This window comes from Octopus bimaculoides, chromosome 29 (genome assembly GCF_046866305.1).
Source record: "Octopus bimaculoides isolate indiv1 chromosome 29, ASM4686630v1, whole genome shotgun sequence".
Taxonomy (NCBI): domain Eukaryota; kingdom Metazoa; phylum Mollusca; class Cephalopoda; order Octopoda; family Octopodidae; genus Octopus; species Octopus bimaculoides.
The window spans coordinates 3,417,125-3,432,788 of NC_142956.1; positions in this window are offsets into that span (position 1 = coordinate 3,417,125).

Below are 15,664 nucleotides of genomic sequence, written 5' to 3' on the forward strand. Positions count from 1 at the left end.
GATTTAACGAACGAACGTACGTACAAACGTACGTACGAACGATCGAAGGAACGAACGTACCTTATGTCCGTACGTAGGAACGAAGGAACGAACGAAATAACGAACGAACGTACTTACGAACGTACGTACGAACGTAAGTACGAACGAATGAGCGAACGAACGAATAAACGAACCTACGTACGTACGTGCGAACGAACGAACAATCGAACGAATGATCAAACGAACGAAAGAACGAACTATGTACGTACGAACGAACGAACGAACGTACGTATGAACGAACAAACGAACGAATGAACGAACATACGCACGAAAGAATGAACAAACGATTGTAAGTACGTACGAACGAACGAACAAATAAACGAACGTACGTACGTAGACCAAACAAACGTACGAAGGAACGAACGAAAGAACGAACGAGCCTTCGAAAGAACAAACGTACGTACAAACGAACGAACGGACAAACGAATGAACGAACGAACGTATGTACGTAAGATCGAACGAACGATCAAATGAACAAACGTACGTACGTACGAATGAACGAACGAACGAACGAATGAACGTACGTACGTATGAACAAGTGAACGATGGAACGAACGAACGCATGAAAGAACGAGCATATATAGGTATGTACGTAACTACGAACGAATTAACGAACGAACGTACGTACAAACGTACGTACGAACGAACGAACGAACGAACGTACGTACGTTGGAACGAACGAACGTACGTACGTAGGAACGATCGAACGAACGAACGTACGTACGTTTTTACGTAAGTACATACGTACGAAATTTCGTACGAAAGAACGAACGGACGAAGGAACGAACAAACGAACGTACGTATAAACGAACGAAGAAAGTACGTACGTACGTACGAACAAACGAACGGACGACCGAAGCAACCAACAAAGGAATGAACGTACGAACGAACGAGCGAATGATCGTACGTACGTAAAAACAAACGAAGGAACTTACGGACGAATGTGCGTAAGAACGTAGGTACGAACGAAGGAAGGAACGAATGAATGAACGAACGTACGTACGTGCGAACTAACGAACGATCGAACGATCGGACGAACGAACGATCGGACGAACGAACGATCGGACGAACGAACGATCGGACGAACGAACGATCGGACGAACGAACGTACGTACTTTCTTACGTAAGTACGTACGTACGAACAATCGAACGAACGAACGTACCTTATGTCCGTACGTACGAACGAACGAACGAAAGAACGAACGAATGAATGAACGAACGAACGCACGTACGTACGAACCAACCAACAAACGAACGAAAGAACGAATGAACAAACGTACGTACGAACGAACGAGCCTACAAAAGAACGAACGAGCCTACAAAAGGACGAACGAGCCTACAAAAGAACGAACGTACGTACAAACGAATGAACGTAAGTACGTACGAACGAATGAACGAACGAATGAACGAACGAATGAACGAATGATCAAATGAACGTACGTATGTACGAACAAATTAACGAACGAACGTAGGTACGTATTTACGTAGGTACGTATTTACGTAAGTACGCACGTACGAACGATCGAACGAACGAATGTAACTTATGTCCGTACATACGAACGAAGGAACGAACGAACGAAAGAACGAACGAACGAACGAACGAACGAACGAACGTACGTGCGTACGGACGAACGAACGAATGATCGAACGAAAGAAACAACGAACGAACGAACGTACGTACGAACTTGCGTCCGAACAAACGAACGAACGAACGAATGAACGAACGTACGTACGTACGAACGAACGAATGAACGAGCGTACGTACGTATTTACGTAAGTACGTACATACGAACGAGCAAACGAACGAACGACCGTACGTACGTATGTTCGAATGACCGAACGAACGTACGTACGTATGTACGAATGACTGAACGAACGAACGTAAGTAAGTACGTACGAACGAACGAACGAACGAAAGATCGAACAAGCGTACAAAAGAACGAACGTACGTACAAACGAACGAACGAAAGAACGAACGTACGTACGAATGAAAGATCGAATGAACGAACGAAAGAACGAACGTACATTCGTATGTATGTACGTAGGAACGTACTATGTACGTAGGAAAGTACGTATGTACGTACGTACTTACGAACGTACGATCGAACGAACGAACGAACGAAGGAAAGATCGAACGAACGTACTTACGAACGAACGAACGTACTGTTGAACGAACGAACGTATGAACGAACATACGAATGAACGTTTGTACGTACTTACATCTGGACGCAGGAACGAACGTACGTACGTACGAACGAAATAACGAACGAGCGAAACCAATGACCAAACGAACGAATGAATGTGCGCATGTACGTGCGAACGAACGAACGAATTAACGAAGGAACGTACGTACCAACGTACGTACGAACGAATGAACGAACGAACGAACATACGTACGTTTTTACGAAAGTACGAACGTACGTACGAACAAACGAACGAACGAAAGAACAAACGAGCGTACAAAAGAACGGACGTTCGAACAAACGAACGAACGAACAACCGAATGAACGAACGAACGTAAGTACGTACGAACGAACGAACGATAGAACGAACGTAAGTACGTCCGTACCGAACGTTCGAACGAACGAACGAACGAACGAACAAACGTACGTACGTACAAACGAACAAACAAATGTACGTACGTACGTACGAACAAAGACGAACGGACGAACGAACGTACGCACGCACGAACGAACGAAACAACGAACGATCGAACGAACGAACATACCTTATGTCCGTACGTACGATCGATGGAACGTAACTTATGTCCGTACATACGAACGAAGGAACGAACGATCGAACGAAAGAACGAACGTCCGTACGTACGAACGAACGAAAAAACGAACGAGCTTACAAAAGAACGAACGTACGTACAAACGAACGAACGTAAGTACGAACGAACGAACGAATGATAGAACGAACGACCGAACGTACGTACGTATGAACGAACGAACAAACGAATGAATGAATGTACGTACGTACATACGAACGAATGTACGAACGTTTTTACGTAAGTACGTACGTACGAACGAAATAACGAACGAGCAGAACGAATGACCAAACGAACGAACGAACGTACGTATGTACGTGCGAATGCGAACAAACGTACGAATTATCGAACGAACGAACGTACGTACGTTTTTATGTACGTACGAACGAACGAACGAATGAATGAACGAACGTAAGTACGAACGATCGAACGAACGTACGTACGTACGTATGAACGAACGAACAAACGAACGAATGAACGTACGTACGTACGTACATGCGAACGAACGAACGAACGTACGTACGTACGTACGTATGAACGAACGAACAAACGAACGAATGAACGTACGTACGTACGTACATGCGAACGAACGAACGAACGTACGTACATTTTTACGTAAGTACGTAAGTACGAACGAACGAACGAACTAACGGGCGAACGTACGTACGTACGTACGTACGAACGAACGGACGATCGAATGATCGGACCAACGAGCGTACGTAAGTACGTACGTAGGAACGATCGAACGAACGATCGTACCTTATGTCCGTACGTACGAACGAAGGAACGTACCTTATGTCCGTACATACGAACGAAGGACGGAACGATCGAACGAACGAACGAACGAAAGAACAAACGAACGAACGAACGAACGACCGAACGAACGTACTTACGTACGAACGAACAAACAAACGAACGAAAGAACGAACGAACGTACGTACGAACGAACAAACGAAAGAACGAACGAGCGTACAAAAGAACGAACGTACGTACAAACGAACGAACGTAAGTACGAACGAACAAACGAACGAACGTACGTACGTACATACGTACGAATGAACGATCGAACAAACGAACGAATGAACGTACGTATGTACCTACGAACGAATGAACGATCCAACGAACGAAAGAACGAACCTTTATACGTATGTACGTACGTACGAACGAACTAACGAACGAACGTACGTACAAACTTACGTACGTACGAACGAACGTAGTACGTTTTTACGAAAGTATGTACGTACGAACGAACGGAACGAAAGAACGAACGAACGTACGTACGTACGTACGTACGTACAAACGAACGAAGGAATGTACGTACGTACGTTCAAAGAAACGAACGGACGAACGTACCAACCAACGAAGGAACGAAGGAACGAAGGAACGAAGGAAAGAACGTACGTATGTACGAACGAACGAACGAATGATGCAACGAACGAAACAACGAACGTACGTACGTACGAACGAACGAACGTACGTACGAACGAACGAAGGAACGAACGAAGGAACTAACGTACGTAAGTACGTACGAACGAACGAACGATCGGACGAACGAGCGTACGTGCGTAAGTACGTATTTACGTAAGTACGTACATACGAACGATGGAACGAACGAACAAAAGAACGAACGAACGAACGACCGTACGTGCGTATGTACGAACGACCGAACAAACGAACGTACGTAGGTATGTACAAACGAACGAACGAATGTACGTACGTACGTACGAACGAACGAACGAACGAATGAACGAACGAACCGACGAAACAACAAAGGAACGAACGTACGTACGTAAGAACGAACGGACGAACGACTGAACGAACGTACGCAAGTACGAACTTACGAACGAATGAACGATCGAACGAACGGACGAACAAACTAAGGAACGAAAGTAAGTACGTACGTACGAACGAACGAGCGTACAAAAGAACGAACGTACGTACAAACGAACGAACCAACAAACGAATAAATGAAAGCACGTACGTACGAACGAATGAACGATCGAAGGAGCGAATGAAAGAACGAACGTACATACGTATGTACATACGTACGAACGTACGTATGTACTTACGTACGAACGTACGTACTTACGAACGAACGGATGAATGAACGAACGTACGTTGATACGTACGAACGAACGGACGATCGAACGATCGGACCAACGAACGTACGTGCGTATTTACGTAAGTACGTATTTACGTAAGTACGTATTTACGTATGTACGTACGTACGTACGATCGAACGAACGATCGAACGAACGATCGAACGAACGAACGTAAGTTATGTCCGTACGTACGAAGGAAGGAACGTTCATTATGTCCGTACATACGAACGAAGGAACGTACGAACGAGCGTACGTACGTATTTACGTAATTACGTACGCACGAACCTTCGAACGAATGAACGTAACTTATGTCCGTACTTACGAACGAACTATCGAAAGAACGAACGAGCCTACAAAAGAACGAACGAGCCTACAAAAGAACGAACGTACGTACAAACGAACGAACGAACGTAAGTACGTACGAATGAACGAACGTACGTACGTACGAATGAACGAACGATCAAACGTACGAATGAACGTACGTATGTACGAACGAATTAAGGAACGAACGTACGTACAAACGTACGTACGAACGAATGAACGAACGAACGTACGTACGTTTTTACGTTCGTACGTACGGACGTTATTACGTAAGTATGTACGTACGAACATTCGAACGAATGAACGATTCTTATGTCTTTACGTAGGAACGAACGAACGAACGAAAGAAAGAACGGACGAACGAACGTACGTACGAACATATACGTACGGACGAACAAACGAACGAACCAACGAAGGAACGAAGGTACGTACGTACGAACGAACGAACGAACGAAACAACGATCGTACGTACGTACGAACAAACGAATGAACTAACGGACGAACGTACGAACGAACGAACGAACGAATGAATGAACGTTAGTACGTATGTACGAACGAACGCACGATCGAACGATCGGACCAACGAACGTACGTACGTATTTACGTAAGTACGTACGTACGAACGATCGAACGAACGAACGTATCTTATGTCCGTACGTACGAACGAAGGAAAGTACCTTATGTCCGTACAAACGAACGAAGGAACGAAAGAACGAACGAACGAGAGAACGAAAGAACGAACGAACGAACGTACTTACATACGAACGAACAAACGAACGAGCGAAAGAACGAACGTAGGTAAGTACGAACGAACGAACGAAAGAACGAACAAGCGTACAAAATAACCTACATACGTACAAACTAACGAACGAACGAACGAACGAACGTACTTACGTACGTACGAATGAACGAACGAAAAAACGAACGAATGTACGTACGTATGTACGAACGAATGAACGATCGAAAAAACGAAAGAACGAACGTACATGTGTATGTACGTACGTACGAACGAACTAACGAACGAACGTACGTACAAATGTAAGTACGTACGAACGAACTGACGTACGCACGTTTTTACGTGTGTACGTACGTACGATCGAACGAACGAACGAACGAAAGAACGAACGGACGAACGAATAAACGAACGGATGAACGAACCAACGAACGAACGTACGTGCGTACGAACGAACTAACGAATGATCGAACGAACGAAACAACGAACGTACGTAGGTACGTACAAACGAAGGAACGTATGATCGAACGAACGAAACAATGAACATACGTACGTACGAACGAACGAACGAACGAACGTACGTACGTACGAACGAACGAACGAACGAATGAACGAACTTACGTACGTACGAACGAACAATCGGACGAACGAGCGTGCGGACGTATTTACGTAAGTACGTACTTACGAACCATCGCACGAACGAAAGAAAAAACGAAGGAACTAACGAACGAACGTACGTATGTACGAACGAACGAACGAACGTACAAACGAACGAACGAATTTACGTACGTACGTACGAACGAACGAACGAACCAACGAAACAACGAAGGAACAAACGTACGTACGTAAGAACGGAAGGACGAACGAATGAACGAACGTACGCAAGTACGAACTTTCGAACGAATGAAAGATCGAACGAACGAACTCACTGACGTTCGTACGAACGAACAAACGGACGAACAAAAGAACGAACGAACGAACAATCGGACGAACGAGCGTGCGTACATATTTACGTAAGTACGTACTTACAAACCATCGAAAGTACGAAAGAAAGAACGAAGGAACTAACGAACGAACGTACGTACGTATGTACGAACGACCGCAAGAACGTACGTACGTAGGTACGTACAAACGAACGAACGAATGTACGTACGTACGTACGTTCGAACGAACAAACCAACGAAACAACGAAGGAACAAAGGTTCGTACGTAAGAACGGACGGACGAACGACTGAACGAACGTATGCAAGTACGAACTTTCGAACGAATGAACGATCGAACGAACGAACGTACGTACGTACGAACGAACGAACTAACGGACGAACGTACGAACGAACGAACGATCGAATGAATGAACGAACGTACGTTGATACGTACGAACGAACGGACGATCGAACGATCGGACCAACGAACGTACGTGCGTATTTACGTAAGTACGTATTTACGTAAGTACGTATTTACGTTTGTACGTACGTACGAACGATCGAACGAACGATCGAACGAACGAACGTAAGTTATGTCCGTACGTACGAAGGAAGGAACGTTCCTTATGTCCGTACATACGAACGAAGGAACGTACGAACGAGCGTACGTACGTATTTACGTAATTACGTACGCACGAACCTTCGAACGAATGAACGTAACTTATGTCCGTACTTACGAACGAACTATCGAAAGAACATACGGAGAAACAAACGAACGAACGAACGAATGATCGAACGAAGGAAACAACGAACGTACGTACGTACGTACGAACGAACGAACGAAAGAACGAACTAACGAACGAACGTACGAACGAACGTACGAACGAACGAACGAACGAATGAACAAACGTACGTACGAACGAACGAGCCTACAAAAGAACGAACGTACGTACAAACGAACGAACGAACGTAAGTACGTACGAATGAACGAACGTACGTACGTACGAATGAACGAACGATCAAACGTACGAATGAACGTACGTATGTACGAACGAATTAAGGAACGAACGTACGTACAAACGTACGTACGAACGAATGAATGAACGAACGTACGTACGTTTTTACGTTAGTACGTACGGACGTTATTACGTAAGTATGTACGTAAGAACATTCGAACGAATGAACGATTCTTATGTCTTTACGTAGGAACGAACGAACGAACGAAAGAAAGAACGGACGAACGAACGTACGTACGAACATATACGTACGGACGAACGAACGAACGAACCAACGAAGGAACGAAGGTACGAACGTACGAACGAACGAACGAACGAAACAACGATCGTACGTACGTACGAACAAACGAATGAACTAACGGACGAACGTACGTACGGACGTACGTACGTACGAACGTACGTACGATCGAACGTACGAACGAACGAACGAACGAATGAATGAATGAACGTTAGTACGTATGTACGAACGAACGCACGATCGAACGATCGGACCAACGAACGTACGTACGTATTTACGTAAGTACGTACGTACGAACAATCGAACGAACGAACGTATCTTATGTCCGTACGTACGAACGAAGGAAAGTACCTTATGTCCGTATAAACGAACGAAGGAACGAACTAACGTACGCACGTTTTTACGTGTGTACGTACGTACGATCGAACGAACGAACGAACGAAAGAACGAACGGACGAACGAATAAACGAACGGATGAACGAACCAACGAACGAACGTACGTGCGTACGAACGAACTAACGAATGATCGAACGAACGAAACAACGAACGTACGTACGTACGAACGAACAAACGTACGTACGAACGAACGTAGGTACGAACGAACGTACGTACGAACGTAATTACGAACTTACGTCCGAACAAACGAACACACGAATGAATGAACGAACGTACGTACGTACGAACGAACGAACGAACGAACGATCGGACTAACGAGCGTACGTACGTCTTTACGTAAGTACGTATTTACGTAAGTACGTACTTACGTAAGTACGTACATACGAACGAACGAACGTACGTATGTACGAATGACCGAACGAACATACGTAGGTACGTACAAACGAAGGAACGCATGATCGAACGAACGAAACAATGAACATACGTACATACGAACGAACGAACGAACGAACGTACGTACGTACGTACGAACGAATGAACGAATGAACGAACTTACGTACGTACGAACGAACGAACAATCGGACGAACGAGCGTGCGGACGTATTTACGTAAGTACGTACTTACGAACCATCGAACGAACGAAAGAAAAAACGAAGGAACTAACGAACGAACGTACGTATGTACGAACGAACGAACGAACGTACAAACGAACGAACGAATGTACGTACGTACGTACGAACGAACGAACGAACCAACGAAACAACGAAGGAACAAACGTACGTACGTAAGAACGGAAGGACGAACGAATGAACAAACGTACGCAAGTACGAACTTTCGAACGAATGAACGATCGAACGAACGAACTCACTGACGTATGTACGAACGAACAAACGGACAAACAAAAGAACGAACGAATGAACGAACGAACAGACTAACGAACGAACGTAAGTAAGTACGTACGAACGCACGAACGAACGAACGAACGAAAGACCGAACGAGCGTACAAAAGAACGAACGAACGAACGATCGAACGAACGAACGCAGGAAAGATCGAACGAACGTACGTACGTCCGAACGAACGTACTTACGAATGAACGAACGTACTTACGAACGAACGAACGAATGAACAAACATACGAATGAACGTTTGTACGTACTTACGTCCGGACGCAGGAACGAACGTACGTGCGTACGAACGAACGAACTAACGGGCGAACGTACGTACGTACGAACGAACGGACGATCGAATGATCGGACCAACGAGCGTACGTAAGTACGTACGTAGGAGCGATCGAACGATCGAACGAACGAACGAACGAACGAACGAAAGAACGAACGAACGTACGTACGAACGAACGAACAAAAAAACGAACGAGCGTACAAAAGAACGAACGTATGTACAAACGAACGAATAAATGAATGAACGAACGTACGAACGAACGAACGAACGTTCGGACGAACGAGCGTACGTACGTATTTACGTAAGTACGTACATACGAACGATCAAACGAACGAACTAACGTACGTACGTATGTACGAATGACCGAACGAACGAACGTACATAGGTACGTATAAACGAAGGAACGCATGATCGAACGAACGAAACAACGAACATACGTACGTACGAACGAACGAACGTACGTACGAACGAACGTACGTACGAATGAACGAACGTACGTACGTACGAACGAACGAACAATCGGACGAACGAGCGTGCGTACATATTTACGTAAGTACGTACTTACAAACCATCGAAAGGACGAAAGAAAGAACGAAGGAACTAACGAACGAACGTACGTACGTATGTACGAACGACCGAAAGAACGTACGTACGTAGGTACGTACAAACGAACGAACGAATGTACGTACGTACGTACGTTCGAACGAACAAACCAACGAAACAACGAAGGAACAAAGGTTCGTACGTAAGAACGGACGGACGAACGACTGAACGAACGTATGCAAGTACGAACTCTCGAACGAATGAACGATCGAACGAACGTACGTACGTACGAACGAACGAACAATCGGACGAACGAGCGTGCGTACATATTTACGTAAGTACGTACTTACGAACCATCGAACGAACGAAAGAAAAAACGAAGGAACTAACGAACGAACGTACGTATGTACGAACGAACGAACGAACGTACAAACGAACGAACGAATGTACGTACGTACGTACGAACGAACGAACGAACCAACGAAACAACGAAGGAACAAACGTACGTACGTAAGAACGGAAGGACGAACGAATGAACGAACGTACGCAAGTACGAACTTTCGAACGAATGAAAGATCGAACGAACGAACTCACAGACGTACGTACGAACGAACAAACGGACGAACAAAAGAACGAACGAACGAACAAAAGAACGAACGAACGGACGAACGAACAGACTAACGAACGAACGTAAGTACGTACGTACGAACGAACGAACGAACGAAAGAACGAACGAGCGTACAAAAGAACGAACGTACGTACGTACGAACGAACGAATGTACGTACGTACGTACGAACGAACGAACCAACCAACGAAACAACGAAGGAACAAACGTTCGTACGTAAGAACGGACGGATGAAGGAATGAACAAACGTACGCAAGTACGAACTTTCGAACGAATGAACGATCGAACGAACGAACTCACTGACGTATGTACGAACGAACAAACGGACAAACAAAAGAACGAACGAATGAACGAACGAACAGACTAACGAACGAACGTAAGTAAGTACGTACGAACGCACGAACGAACGAACGAACGAAAGACCGAACGAGCGTACAAAAGAACGAACGAACGAACGATCGAACGAACGAACGCAGGAAAGATCGAACGAACGTACGTACGTCCGAACGAACGTACTTACGAATGAACGAACGTACTTACGAACGAACGAACGAATGAACAAACATACGAATGAACGTTTGTACGTACTTACGTCCGGACGCAGGAACGAACGTACGTGCGTACGAACGAACGAACTAACGGGCGAACGTACGTACGTACGAACGAACGGACGATCGAATGATCGGACCAACGAGCGTACGTAAGTACGTACGTAGGAGCGATCGAACGATCGAACGAACGAACGAACGAACGAACGAAAGAACGAACGAACGTACGTACGAACGAACGAACAAAAAAACGAACGAGCGTACAAAAGAACGAACGTATGTACAAACGAACGAATAAATGAATGAACGAACGTACGAACGAACGAACGAACGTTCGGACGAACGAGCGTACGTACGTATTTACGTAAGTACGTACATACGAACGATCAAACGAACGAACTAACGTACGTACGTATGTACGAATGACCGAACGAACGAACGTACATAGGTACGTATAAACGAAGGAACGCATGATCGAACGAACGAAACAACGAACATACGTACGTACGAACGAACGAACGTACGTACGAACGAACGTACGTACGAATGAACGAACGTACGTACGTACGAACGAACGAACAATCGGACGAACGAGCGTGCGTACATATTTACGTAAGTACGTACTTACAAACCATCGAAAGGACGAAAGAAAGAACGAAGGAACTAACGAACGAACGTACGTACGTATGTACGAACGACCGAAAGAACGTACGTACGTAGGTACGTACAAACGAACGAACGAATGTACGTACGTACGTACGTTCGAACGAACAAACCAACGAAACAACGAAGGAACAAAGGTTCGTACGTAAGAACGGACGGACGAACGACTGAACGAACGTATGCAAGTACGAACTCTCGAACGAATGAACGATCGAACGAACGTACGTACGTACGAACGAACGAACAATCGGACGAACGAGCGTGCGTACATATTTACGTAAGTACGTACTTACGAACCATCGAACGAACGAAAGAAAAAACGAAGGAACTAACGAACGAACGTACGTATGTACGAACGAACGAACGAACGTACAAACGAACGAACGAATGTACGTACGTACGTACGAACGAACGAACGAACCAACGAAACAACGAAGGAACAAACGTACGTACGTAAGAACGGAAGGACGAACGAATGAACGAACGTACGCAAGTACGAACTTTCGAACGAATGAAAGATCGAACGAACGAACTCACAGACGTACGTACGAACGAACAAACGGAAGAACAAAAGAACGAACGAACGAACAAAAGAACGAACGAACGGACGAACGAACAGACTAACGAACGAACGTAAGTACGTACGTACGAACGAACGAACGAACGAAAGAACGAACGAGCGTACAAAAGAACGAACGTACGTACGTACGAACGAACGAATGTACGTACGTACGTACGAACGAACCAACCAACCAACGAAACAACGAAGGAACAAACGTTCGTACGTAAGAACGGACGGATGAAGGAATGAACAAACGTACGCAAGTACGAACTTTCGAACGAATGAACGATCGAACGAACGAACTCACTGACGTATGTACGAACGAACAAACGGACAAACAAAAGAACGAACGAATGAACGAACGAACAGACTAACGAACGAACGTAAGTAAGTACGTACGAACGCACGAACGAACGAACGATCGAAAGACCGAACGAGCGTACAAAAGAACGAACGAACGAACGATCGAACGAACGAACGCAGGAAAGATCGAACGAACGTACGTACGTCCGAACGAACGTACTTACGAATGAACGAACGTACTTACGAACGAACGAACGAATAAACAAACATACGAATGAACGTTTGTACGTACTTACGTCCGGACGCAGGAACGAACGTACGTGCGTACGAACGAACGAACTAACGGGCGAACGTACGTACGTACGAACGAACGGACGATCGAATGATCGGACCAACGAGCGTACGTAAGTACGTACGTAGGAGCGATCGAACGATCGAACGAACGAACGAACGAACGAACGAAAGAACGAACGAACGTACGTACGAACGAACGAACAAAAAAACGAACGAGCGTACAAAAGAACGAACGTATGTACAAACGAACGAATAAATGAATGAACGAACGTACGAACGAACGAACGAACGAGCGTACGTACGTATTTACGTAAGTACGTACATACGAACGATCAAACGAACGAACTAACGTACGTACGTATGTACGAATGACCGAACGAACGAACGTACATAGGTACGTATAAACGAAGGAACGCATGATCGAACGAACGAAACAACGAGCATACGTACGTACGAACGAACGAACGTACGTACGAACGAACGTACGTACGAATGAACGAACGTACGTACGTACGAACGAACGAACAATCGGACGAACGAGCGTGCGTACATATTTACGTAAGTACGTACTTACAAACCATCGAAAGGACGAAAGAAAGAACGAAGGAACTAACGAACGAACGTACGTACGTATGTACGAACGACCGAAAGAACGTACGTACGTAGGTACGTACAAACGAACGAACGAATGTACGTACGTACGTACGTTCGAACGAACAAATCAACGAAACAACGAAGGAACAAAGGTTCGTACGTAAGAACGGACGGACGAACGACTGAACGAACGTATGCAAGTACGAACTCTCGAACGAATGAACGATCGAACGAACGTACGTACGTACGAACGAACGAACAATCGGACGAACGAGCGTGCGTACATATTTACGTAAGTACGTACTTACGAACCATCGAACGAACGAAAGAAAAAACGAAGGAACTAACGAACGAACGTACGTATGTACGAACGAACGAACGAACGTACAAACGAACGAACGAATGTACGTACGTACGTACGAACGAACGAACGAACCAACGAAACAACGAAGGAACAAACGTACGTACGTAAGAACGGAAGGACGAACGAATGAACGAACGTACGCAAGTACGAACTTTCGAACGAATGAAAGATCGAACGAACGAACTCACAGACGTACGTACGAACGAACAAACGGACGAACAAAAGAACGAACGAACGAACAAAAGAACGAACGAACGGACGAACGAACAGACTAACGAACGAACGTAAGTACGTACGTACGAACGAACGAACGAACGAAAGAACGAACGAGCGTACAAAAGAACGAACGTACGTACGTACGAACGAACGAATGTACGTACGTACGTACGAACGAACCAACCAACCAACGAAACAACGAAGGAACAAACGTTCGTACGTAAGAACGGACGGATGAAGGAATGAACAAACGTACGCAAGTACGAACTTTCGAACGAATGAACGATCGAACGAACGAACTCACTGACGTATGTACGAACGAACAAACGGACAAACAAAAGAACGAACGAATGAACGAACGAACAGACTAACGAACGAACGTAAGTAAGTACGTACGAACGCACGAACGAACGAACGAACGAAAGACCGAACGAGCGTACAAAAGAACGAACGAACGAACGATCGAACGAACGAACGCAGGAAAGATCGAACGAACATACGTACGTCCGAACGAACGTACTTACGAATGAACGAACGTACTTACGAACGAACGAACGAATGAACAAACATACGAATGAACGTTTGTACGTACTTACGTCCGGACGCAGGAACGAACGTACGTGCGTACGAACGAACGAACTAACGGGCGAACGTACGTACGTACGAACGAACGGACGATCGAATGATCGGACCAACGAGCGTACGTAAGTACGTACGTAGGAGCGATCGAACGATCGAACGAACGAACGAACGAACGAAAGAACGAACGAACGTACGTACGAACGAACGAACAAAAGAACGAACGTATGTACAAACGAACGAATAAATGAATGAACGAACGTACGAACGAACGAACGAACGTTCGGACGAACGAGCGTACGTACGTATTTACGTAAGTACGTACATACGAACGATCAAACGAACGAACTAACGTACGTACGTATGTACGAATGACCGAACGAACGAACGTACATAGGTACGTATAAACGAAGGAACGCATGATCGAACGAACGAAACAACGAACATACGTACGTACGAACGAACGAACGTACGTACGAACGAACGTACGTACGAATGAACGAACGTACGTACGTACGAACGAACGAACAATCGGACGAACGAGCGTGCGTACATATTTACGTAAGTACGTACTTACAAACCATCGAAAGGACGAAAGAAAGAACGAAGGAACTAACGAACGAACGTACGTACGTATGTACGAACGACCGAAAGA